This window comes from Abramis brama, assembly GCF_963993115.1.
Source record: "Abramis brama genome assembly, chromosome: 13".
Lineage (NCBI taxonomy): Eukaryota > Metazoa > Chordata > Actinopteri > Cypriniformes > Leuciscidae > Abramis > Abramis brama.
In genome coordinates, this window is record NC_139975.1 from 37985218 (window position 1) to 37997316 (window position 12099).

Here is a 12099-nt window from a genome sequence, read left to right on the forward strand (position 1 = left end):
TACTCTCTAGTGCTGTCAGGGGGGTAATCGAGCTCTCGAATAGCGTACCACCCCCGAGGGCCGCCATTAGCTAACAAAGCCTTTATCCTTTTTTTGTGCAGGTGACACTGTAACACTCCACTTGTAGCATGAGAAAATTATACAAATTAACGAGGGCTTTACTCTCATTTTAATAATTGAATGAATAAGTATCAATTAAACCATAATTAGTAGCAAACCACTACTTATGGAGAGATGAGGCGCAGTCGAAGGCCGAGAAGTCCATGCCATAGGCAGAGCGACGACTGACCAAGGTGGAGCCGGAAGGTGCAGAGGGAGCGAGGAGCCAAGGTGGAGCGGACTGGTTGATGGGCCAAGGTGGAGTAATGGGCTCTGTGGCCAAAGTGGAGCTGGAGAATCGAAGGCCCGAGGCAAATCTAAGCAGCAGAGTGGAGCCGCCAAATGAGGAGCCGAAGGCCTGAAGGCAGCCAGCGGAGGCAGGGCCGGGCAACAGGATGGCTTTGGCAGAGGAGGCGGGAGAAGGAGGCTTGGTGGGCCATCAGCGATGAAGGAGACTTGGAACTGGACAAAACCATCAGCGATGAAGGAGACTTGGAACTGGATAAAACGATCAGCGACGAAAGAGACTTGGAGTTTGGTGAAACCATCAGCGGGGGGAGACTTTGGGGAATGATACCATTTATCAAACCATTTATAGAGCCCTGGCACAGCTCAGCCTCAGCAGCGGGAGTATGAGCGGGGCTTCATTCCATGCTGTCGTACTCCCCTAAGATTCCCTCCTCAACGGACATTGTTGCCGGCTCACACACCTTGTCTCACAAATTTCATCCATTTCTGTTTTTATAATCCTTTCTTGGTGTTCTGTCAGGATACGGTGTGGCTTTCCAACATATAGTGTGGCCGCAATATCTATATACAACTGAGAGTTCAGGTCGACCTCACCGGTAGGGATGGAGAGTCTAAGAGCTTAAATCCATGCAGCACTGTTCGGAAGGAATCCACAATGTCCAATATACTCCACAATGAGACGATCTGGAATAATTATCCAAAACAGCCGGCACAAAGCATATGCTTTAGATTACTAAAAGCAAGCAAGAGAAACATTGCTGCTGCTGCCTCTTCCAGAATGCCGGTATGCCGGCTCTATTTCTAGTAAAATAAAAAAATAAAACAGACCTTCTTTCTGCATTGTCACGTTACCTCATGTGACGAGAAGTCCCGAGTGGAGTATCGTGAGAATTGAATTACAGATAAAGGACAGAACATATACATAAAGGCAGACATGGATATGAAAATGATAACAACAGTGGCTAGTATAAACATTATCTCCGCTCATGTGGCCACACTAGAACACTGGTGATGTATATTTGTAACAGCAGCCCTGAACAGGACTTTTGGTTTCACTGGGGCATAAAGAAACTCATCCATCTCCTTTTTGACAGTCCTGACAGTCCCAGCCACAGAGTTCTTCCCCCACCACAGCCAAGCCCATTCTCTGGCCGCAGCTCTGGACTGCTCCTCTGGATGACTGTAGGTTGATATCCACAATGACACAGATCTCTCCCCAGCATCAGTCCGACTCCCCATCTGCTCCACGATCACTGCACTGCTGTATGCGGTCCATTCATGGAGCGCTTTGCTGGACCACATTCTCCTGCAGAGTAAAAGTGTGGGTGAACCGGGCGTAAGGCATAAAGTTTCCTCGTGGAGACAGCTCTATAGGTTAAAATGGTCTCGACAACCTTGGTTGAGAGACCAGATTTCAGGAAACCCACAACTTCTTTATCACCTGTGACAGAAGGTCCCTTGCCTCACTGCTGAGTGGTTCTTGTTTGTAGCTCCGTATAGCTTTGTTTTGAATCTCAATTTATTATTATTCCTTGTCGTTTATATTGCTAAATATATCTTACTCATCATCATATATCTGGTATTGTCTAATATTGCCTATAACATTAATCTGACGTCACTAGCTTTTAATCTAAATCACTTTTGCTAGCATGTTAGCATTTTGCTAGCCTGTTAACCTGCCATCCGTGCTTACCGTGCTTACGTTTTTATGAGTCAATCAAACAACTGTGGTGAGTTGGATCAGTCAACAAACACGGTAAGTCATGTCATCTTCTCCTGTTATTGTCACTTGCACTGCCTGCCACATGTTCAGTATAGCCTTCTCTGTCAGCGATGAGGGTTTCACATGTGTTAATTGCAGGGAAATAGTCAGCCTGACAGAGAAGATTTCAGAACTATAGACATGCATCCAAACTTGTTTACTGACATGAACATGAAACATCATCATTGTACTATCTTGAAAAAGTTTAATTTGTAAAATTTTAATAATTTTGTATTTTACACTGATGTATGCCTGATGTACAAAACTCTTAAGAGATGCTTGGCCCATAACGGAAGTGCCGGTAGGACTAGAGCATCTGCTAGGGGAGATTTGGTACCGCAGTATAGAAAAACAACCTTTGGTCAAACAGATTCTTTCGGTTAGAGTAGTGGGGATATAGAATTCCTTACCCAGAATTATTGATAGCTTCACAGTTTTTAAAACCAAGCTTAAGTACTGGCTACTATCAGAACAAATCTGCACCCACTAATGACTGTGTAGTAAATTCTTTGTTTTATATACTGATTTTGTAAATCTTACATTCCTGGACATATGTATTGTGATGTTTTATGTGGTGTATATGTAATAGTGTATTGTTATTTTATTTTTATTTTTTATTTTTACCTGCCCAGGGACAGCAGATCTAAATTAGCTGTTAGCTAACTCTGGTGAAATTACTCTTAATTGTGCATTGTCCCTGTAAAAATAAACAATAAAGTAAAGTAAAGTAAAGTAAAGTAAATCGAAGATAGTAAGAATGCAAGTGTCATGATTCTCGTAGAAGCAGAGACGGTAGTCGGATCTAAATGCAGCAGTAGACTTTAATTGACTCAGAACAGGATAGAGGGGGGGGCGTCCTGAAGTCCCAGACAGAGTAGCTAGAGACCCTGGATTCCGGGACGACATCGGAGCGGGTGGCCACAGCGGGGCAGGTCGTACGGGTAGCCACGGCGGGGCAGGTCGTGCGGGTGGCCACGGCGGGGCAGGTCGTGCGGGTGGCCACGGCGGGGCAGGTCGTGCGGGTGGCCACGGCGGGGCAGGTCGTGCGGGTGGCCACGGCGGGGCAGGTCGTGCGGGTGGCCACGGCGGGGCAGGTCGTGTGGGTGGCCACGGTGGGGCACCCTTGGACGGGGACCAGAGCGAAGCAGACTCAAACGGAAGCCCTGTCGGCGCAAACTCAGACGGGAACCAGGGTGGAGCAGACTCAGACGGGGACCAAGGCGTATGAAGCACAGAACTGGACGGGACCAGCAGCATAGAAAGTTCAGGCGACACAGGAAATTTAGGCGACACAGGAAGCTCAGACGTGTAAAGCCGTGCAAGATTTGGTACCGCAGTATAGAAAAACAGCCTTTGGTCAAACAGATTCTTTCGGTTAGAGTAGTGGGGATATAGAATTCCTTACCCAGAATTATTGATAGCTTCACAGTTTTTAAAACCAAGCTTAAGTACTGGCTACTATCAGAACAAATTTGCACCCACTAATGACCGTGTAGTAAATTCTTTGTTTTATATACTGATTTTGTAAATCTTACATTCCTGGACATATGTATTGTGATGTTTTATGTGGTGTATATGTAATAGTGTATTGTTATTTTATTTTTATTTTTATTTTTACCTGCCCAGGGACAGCAGATCTAAATTAGCTGTTAGCTAACTCTGGTGAAATTACTCTTAATTTTGCATTGTCCCTGTAAAAATAAACAATAAAGTAAAGTAAAGTAAAGTAAAGTAAATTGAAGATAGTAAGAATGCAAGTGTCATGATTCTCGTAGAAGCAGAGACGGTAGTCGGATCTAAATGCAGCAGTAGACTTTAATTGACTCAGAACAGGATAGAGGGGGGGGCGTCCTGAAGTCCCAGACAGAGTAGCTAGAGACCCTGGATTCCGGGACGACATCGGAGCGGGTGGCCACAGCGGGGCAGGTCGTATGGGTGGCCACGGCGGGGCAGGTCGTACGGGTAGCCACGGCGGGGCAGGTCGTGCGGCTGGCCACGGCGGGGCAGGTCGTGTGGGTGGCCACGGCGGGGCAGGTCGTGTGGGTGGCCACGGCGGGGCACCCTTGGACGGGGACCAGAGCGAAGCAGACTCAAACGGAAGCACTGTCGGCGCAAACTCAGACGGGAACCAGGGTGGAGCAGACTCAGACGGGGACCAGGGTGGAGCAGACTCAGATGGGGACCAAGGCGTATGAAGCACAGAACTGGACGGGACCAGCAGCATAGAAAGTTCAGGCGACACAGGAAATTTAGGCGACACAGGAAGCTCAGACGTGTAAAGCCGTGCAAGGGTCCATGTAGGCGCCGCCTCCATGGCCCTCTCAGGGTGCCTACTGCCCCCCCCAAAAAAATACTTGGGGAAATCCACAGAAAAAACCTCCAGGCTGTAAGCGGGCTCAAGAGAAGCCTCCCGGAGCTTAAGCAGCAGGGCCGGCAGGGCGAGGCGCAGAGGCGGGGCCGGCAGGGCGAGGCGCAGAGGCGGGGCCGGCAGGGCGAGGCGCAGAGGCGGGGCCGGCAGGGCGAGGCGCAGAGGCGGGGCCGGCAGGGCGAGGCGCAGAGGCGGGGCCGGCAGGGCGAGGCGCAGAGGAACGCCCTCCGGAGCCAATCGAGCCGAGCGAGTCCTCCTCTTCTTCCTCCTACGTCGGCGAAGGCGCGCCGCTGATGGCTCAGACAACTGGGCAGGGCTGGGCTCAGACAACTGGCCAGGGCTGGGCTCAGACAACTGGCCAGGGCTGGGCTCAGACAACTGGCCAGGGCTGGACTCAGACAACTGGCCAGGGCTGGACTCAGACAACTGGCCAGGGCTGGACTCAGACAACTGGCCAGGGCTGGACTCAGACAACTGGCCAGGGCTGGACTCAGACAACTGGCCAGGGCTGGACTCAGACAACTGGCCAGGGCTGGACTCAGACAACTGGCCAGGGCTGGACTCAGACAACTGGCCAGGGCTGGACTCAGACAACTGGCCAGGGCTGGACTCAGACAACTGGCCAGGGCTGGACTCAGACAACTGGCCAGGGCTGGACTCAGACAACTGGCCAGGGCTGGACTCAGACAACTGGCCAGGGCTGGACTCAGACAACTGGCCAGGGCTGGACTCAGACAACTGGCCAGGGCTGGACTCAGACAACTGGCCAGGGCTGGACTCAGACAACTGGCCAGGGCTGGACTCAGACAACTGGCCAGGGCTGGACTCAGACAACTGGCCAGGGCTGGACTCAGACAACTGGCCAGGGCTGGACTCAGACAACTGGCCAGGGCTGGACTCAGACAACTGGCCAGGGCTGGACTCAGACAACTGGCCAGGGCTGGACTCAGACAACTGGCCAGGGCTGGACTCAGACAACTGGCCAGGGCTGGACTCAGACAACTGGCCAGGGCTGGACTCAGACAACTGGCCAGGGCTGGACTCAGACAACTGGCCAGGGCTGGACTCAGACAACTGGCCAGGGCTGGACTCAGACAACTGGGCAGGGCAGACTCGATGAGCAGAATCAGCAGGACCCTCTTGAAGCGTTGGCTCAACGAGACTCATTTGTAGGGCTAGTTCGGCGGGATCTTCTCGCAGCGTTGGTTCAGCGAACCTCTCATGAAACGCTGGTTCGACGGAGAACATGTGTAAAGCTGAATCACTGGGACTCACGTGAAGCACGGACTTGGCGGAGCACGTGAGAAGCACTGGTTCAATGAAGCCCACGTGAAGCACTTGTACCTCCTCCGCTAAGCCCACTGAAAACGACGAACCGCTCATGGAAAGAGCCCACTCGATATACTGAATCAGAGTCCCGTTAGGCTCAGGCATCGATGAGTAGAGGGGCTCGGACAGTCCTCCACGGAAAAACAGCATCAAACAGACCTCATCCAGAGGAGTCTGATAAGCCAGTTCCAGAAAGTCTGTCACGTAGTCCTCGATGAGTTGATTCCCCTGACGGAGACACATGATCTCTGCTACAGGATGCATAACGGGGTCCTGGGAACTACCTGCTAGATCCTTTGTAGTGGTCAGTTATTCTGTCATGATTCTCGTAGAAGCAGAGACGGTAGTCGGATCTAAATGCAGCAGTAGACTTTAATTGACTCAGAACAGGATAGACTCAGAACAGGAAACAGGTACGTGCACACGAAACCTACTTACAATAACTGACCAGGAACAAGAGAGCACACAGGGTTTAAATACACAGAGGGGATCAGGGAATGAGACACAGCTGGGGCAAATGAGAACAACGAGAGGGACCATACAAACTGACAAGACAACACACCTGAAACAAGGGAACTAATAATTAAGCAAGCTAGGGATAACTGAATACAATAAGCACCGGCAGAATCAAGGAGACTGAATGAAATAAAACAAAGTCCAAACACAAACAAAAACACAAACCCGCGAGTACCTGCAGCGTTCTGTATGAGCTGCAACTGTCTTATGGTCTTTTTGGGAAGGCCAGTGTGGAGTCCATTACATCACCTGCTGGTGATGAAAGCATGCACAAGTTTCTTGTCTTGTCTTGTCTGGAAGTCTTTTCTGGAAACAAAGCATCTAATTCTTGCAATATTTTTCAGATGATAGTATGCTGATTTAGTTACTGCTTTGACAAGACTACTGAAACTAAGGTCTGACTCTAGTGACACACCAAGATTCCTGACTTGATTTTTAATTGTTTTACTCCTAGAGTGAAGGTATGCGTTCACCTTGAGAACTTCATCTTTGTTTCCAAACGCAATGACTTCAGTTTTGTCTTTGTTTAACTGAAGAAAGTTTTGGCACATCCAACTGTTGACTTCATCAATGCATTGGCACAGGGAGTCAATGGGGCTGTAATCGTTAGGCGATAGGGCTACGTAGAGCTGTGTGTCGTCTGCATAGCTGTGGTAAGCAATTTGGTTCTTTCTCATTATTTGGCTCATTGGGAGCATATACAGCAGGGATAGGCAACTCCGGTCCTGGAGGGCCACTGTCCTGCAGAGTTTAGATTCAGCCCTGATAAAAACTCACCTGCCTGTATCTATCTAGTAATCCTGAAAACACTGATTGCCTTGTTCAGGTGTGTTTAATTAGGGTTGGAGCTAAACTCTGCAGGACAGTGGCCCTCCAGGACCGGAGTTGCCTATCCCTGATATACAGGTTGAACAGGAGTGGCGCAAGAATTGAGCCTTGAGGGACTCCGCATGTCATGGATGTCCACTCAGACTTATGGTCTCCTATACTCACATAATAACCTCTCCCATCTAAGTATGACCTGAACCATTTTAGGACTATCCCAGAAAGCCCCACCCAGTTTTCCAGCCTGTCCAGAAGTATGTTATGATCGACAGTGTCAAATGCAGCACTGAGGTCAAGTAGTACCAGCACCGATAATTTGCCTGAATCAGTATTTAAGCGAATATCGTTTATTATCTTTATGAGTGCTGTCTCTGTGCTGTGGTGCGGTCGGAAACCAGATTGAACATTGTCAAAGTATCCATTCGAGCTTTAGAATTTGTTCAGCTTTAAAGAAGTTGATTGAAGACAACTTTTTCAATGATCTTGCCTATGAAAGGAAGATTTGAGATCGGTCTATAGTTGCTTAATATGGTCTTATCCAGATTGCTCTTTTTCAGGAGGGGCTTGACAACTGCAGTTTTCAGGGAGTTTGGAAAACTCCCAGAGAGAAGTGAGGAATTTACCACTTCTAGAAGATCTGCTTCTAAACTGTTTAACACACTTTTGAAAAAAGATGTGGGAAGTGTGTCAAGAGCGCAGGTTGATGTTTTAAGGTGCTGTACGGTTTCTTCCAAGATTTTGCCATCAATTTCTTTGAAATCAGACATAGTAACTACTTTCTCAGGTGGTCTGATCTGTCTGACCCCAGCGCAACTCAAGGATGTGCTGATCACCTTTCTGATATTATTGATTTTCTCAGAGAAGAAAGAAGCAAACTCACTGCACTTGTTGTCTGAGAGCATTTCACTGGGAATCTGGCTTGGGGGGTTTGTCAGTGTACAGTAGCAAAAAGAGTGCGTGTATTGTTTAAATTGCTGTTTATAATATTTGAGAAGAAAGTCTGTCTAGCTTTGCCTAGTTCCATATTGAAAGCATGGATGCTGTCTTTGTAGATGCTATAAAAGTCTACAAGTAAAAAGACGCATTGGGATTGGCATTTACAGACATTAAACTCTATCGGAGTCAGACAACACATGTCAGGACCCACTCATTGTCATAATCATACTTTAGATCTAATATTAGGCTTGTTTGAGATGAGCAAAATCTGCGGAGAATCAATCACCAGTGATCACAGCGAGATGGATACCGGTTAGAAATGTGTCCGAGTGTGGTCCGCCTTACTCTGATGTCATGCTGACGTACTGCATGTCTAAAACTCTAGCACAGTGAGGCGGACGTGTCGGATTCTGCAGTTTCTCTCCACTGACTGATGATCAAAAGCATGATGGGAAACTACTTGCTGACGATACAGCTTAATGCTCATTGGTTTAAACAGCCATGATGTATTGTTCTCTTTTAAAATGTTTGATTTTAAAACTGTGATATCATGTTTTTATTTGTATAAATTATGTGTGAATATTCCCGAACTCTCTGACAATGCGATCTATAAATGGGTTATTTGAATGTTGTCATATTTATAAAAATATATATATATATAAAAACATGTCTGTAGGCTAATTAAAATAAAAATGATTGATAAACACGTCTTTTGAATGGAAATAATATCTTGTTTATTATATTTATTTTCATATAAAAGCAACAGAACTTAAATTGCATCCAGTTTATCATCAACACTGTGCACGAGTGTGAATCCCACAATATCTGTCTTTGATCTTGCATGTGTGTGATCCACTGTGAGAAAAGAGAAACTGTTCGTCTTGCCTGTGCATTTTTCACTTCTCCTCTCACTGCAGCGCCTACTCTCGCCTACATTTCAGGCTAGACAAGGATTATCTCAAACAAGCCTATTGTCATATGGCCGTTGAAATTCTACAGCAAAACGATGGCATCTCAAATCATTATCTAGTCTCTTGTACTTCATTTAGCCAGTAAAGATTGCTTTATAAATAATCTTCATGATCAGTTTCTACTCCTCGCTATCCCAGATAGCTTAGAAGTCTCCTTAAAACTGCAGTGAATCGATTGCTCCTGTCTGCCTCGCTGCCTGCTGTGAGTTTGTTTGCTTCGGTGCTGAAAGCTCTGTCTTAGCCTTGTATTTCTCTCTGTTTTGAACCATCATTTACTATCATTTCTAGTTGTTTATACTACTAAATACAGTTTACCCAACATCTCAGATTAACCTGACATCGCTAGCTTCTGTTATTATTAGCACAACACGCTAGTAATTCGCTAGCCTGTTAACGCGCCACCCGTGTGCTCAGTTATTTTTTATTTATTTTCTCTCGCGCGCCTGCACTTTTGAGTCCATAAAGCTAGTAAGAATCAGTCAACAAACACGGTGAGTAATGTCTTGTCCTGTTATTGTCACCTGCACTTCATGTCACATGTTTAGCATAGCCTTCTCTGTCGGCAATGTAGGATTTATATGTGATAAATGCAAGGAGACAGTCAGGCTGACGGAGAAGATTTCAGAACTAGAGACACGCATCCAAACTTTATTTGAGGATAGTAAGAGTGCTAGAGCTTTAAATACTGCTTTGGATGCGCCTAGCATAGTGAACTCTTTACATGATTCGGTTCCGGCTGAATTAGTGCCTGTGCAGCAAGGCAAATGGGTGACAGTGAGGGATCGCTCTAGTCGCAGATCAAAAAAACACTATTCTGTTCCGATTACCATAACAAATCGATTTGCCCCGCTCAGTGAAACACCCACTGAGAATTCTGTTGATTGTGCCCTAGTAATTGGTGATTCGATCACACGGAACGTGAAAATAGAGACACCAGCCACCATAGTCACATGTTTGCCGGGAGCCAGAGCGCCTGACATCAAAGCAAATTTAAAAGTGCTGGCTAATGCTAATCGTAAATTCTCTAAGATCATTATTCACGTCGGCACTAATGATGTTCGACTCCGCCAGTCCGAGATCACCAAAATTAATATTAAAGAGGTGTGTGAACTCGCAAGTACGAGTGTACTTTGTACACTGTAATTTGCTCTGGCCCCCTTCCTGTTCGCAGGAGTGATGAGATAGTTAGTAGATTGTGTTCACTTAATGGCTGGCTGTCGAGGTGGTGTCCGCTTAATTATATAGAATTCATAGACAATTGGAAAAGTTTTTGGGGCAGACCTGACCTGTTGAAAAGAGATGGTATTCATCCCTCCTGGGATGGTGCTGCTCTTCTCTCTAGTAATTTGGCTCATAGTCTTAGAGATAAAAAATGACAAATTGGGGCTCAGGTCAGGAAGCAGACAGACTGGCTTAACCGACCGTCTGCTAGCGGCCTCACGTCACCAAGGTCAGATAAATCCCATCACATAGAGCCTCTTTCACCTAGATATCATCATATAGAGACTGAGTCTGTTCCCCGAATTTGGAAATCCAAAAAACGTCCAAACCCATCTAAGGTTAAAAATTTAATTGATGTTCAACAAATAAAAAACAGCTATAATACAAATGAGCAAATGATAAAGCTTGGGTTGCTGAATATTCGATCCCTTACTCCAAAAGCACTTATTGTTAATGATATGATTACAGAATATAACCTAGATGTGTTGTGTTTGACAGAAACCTGGCTAAAACGAAACGATTACATTACTTTAAATGAGTCCACCCCGCAAGATTACAGTTATAAACATGAACCTCATCTGAAACGTAAAGGGGGAGGTGTTGCTGTAATTTATAGTAATATTTTCAAAACCACTCAGAAATCAAGTTTTAAATATACTTCTTTTGAAGTGTTGGTGCTTAATGTAAAAATATATAGTGTAAACGATAAATCACGTTTGAGATTTGTGCTGGCTACTGTATACAGGCCACCAGGGCACCATACAGACTTTATCAAAGAATTAGTTTTCTATCAGAGTTAGTACTGGCTGCAGATAAAGTACTAATTGTTGGTGATTTTAATATACATGTAGATAACGAAAAAGATGCATTGGGATTGGCATTTAAAGACATTCTGAACTCTATTGGAGTTAGACAACACGTGTCAGGACCTACTCATTGTCGTAATCATACTCTAGATCTAATATTATCACATGGAATCAATGTTGATGCCGCTGAAATTCTGCAGCAGAGCGATGACATCTCAGATCATTATTTAGTCTTGTGTAAATTACATTTAGCCAAGGCTACAAAGCCGACTCCGTGTTACAAATATGTTAGACCTATCACTTCTGCCACCTAAAGATTGCTTAATCTTAATCTTAATTAATAATCTTACTGATCAGTTTCATCATCTCAGCATCCCGGATAGCTTAGAAGAACTTGATATTGCAACAGAAACTTTTAACTCTCTCTTTTCCAGCACTTTAGACACAGCTGCTCCGTTGCGCTTAAAGAAGATTAAAGAAAATAGTCCAACGCCGTGGTACAATGAGCACACTCGGGCCCTTAAGAGAGCAGCCAGAAAAAGGGAGCGCAACTGGAAGAAAACAAAACTAGAGGTATTTCGCATTTCATGGAAGGAGAGCTCGATTACTTACAGAGAGGCTTTAAAAGCGGCTAGATCTGCTTATTTTTCAACCCTATTAGAAGAAAATAAACAAAACCCTAGGTATTTACAGGTGCTGGTCATAAAATTAGAATATCGTCAAAAAGTTTATTTATTTCAAGAATTCAACTTAACAGGTGAAACTAATATATTATATAGACTCATTACATGCAAAGTGAGATATTTCAAGCCTTTATTTGTTATAATTTTAATGATTATGGCTTACAGCTTATGAAACCCACGAAATCAAAATCCCAGAAAATTAGAATATTACATGAAATCACACAGTAATTACACAGTAATACCATGATCATTGAACCAGGTTTTGGTTCTTTTGGCAGTGTGGGCAGGTGCAAATCCTGCTGGAAAATGAAGGAAGCATGAAGTGCTCTGAAAA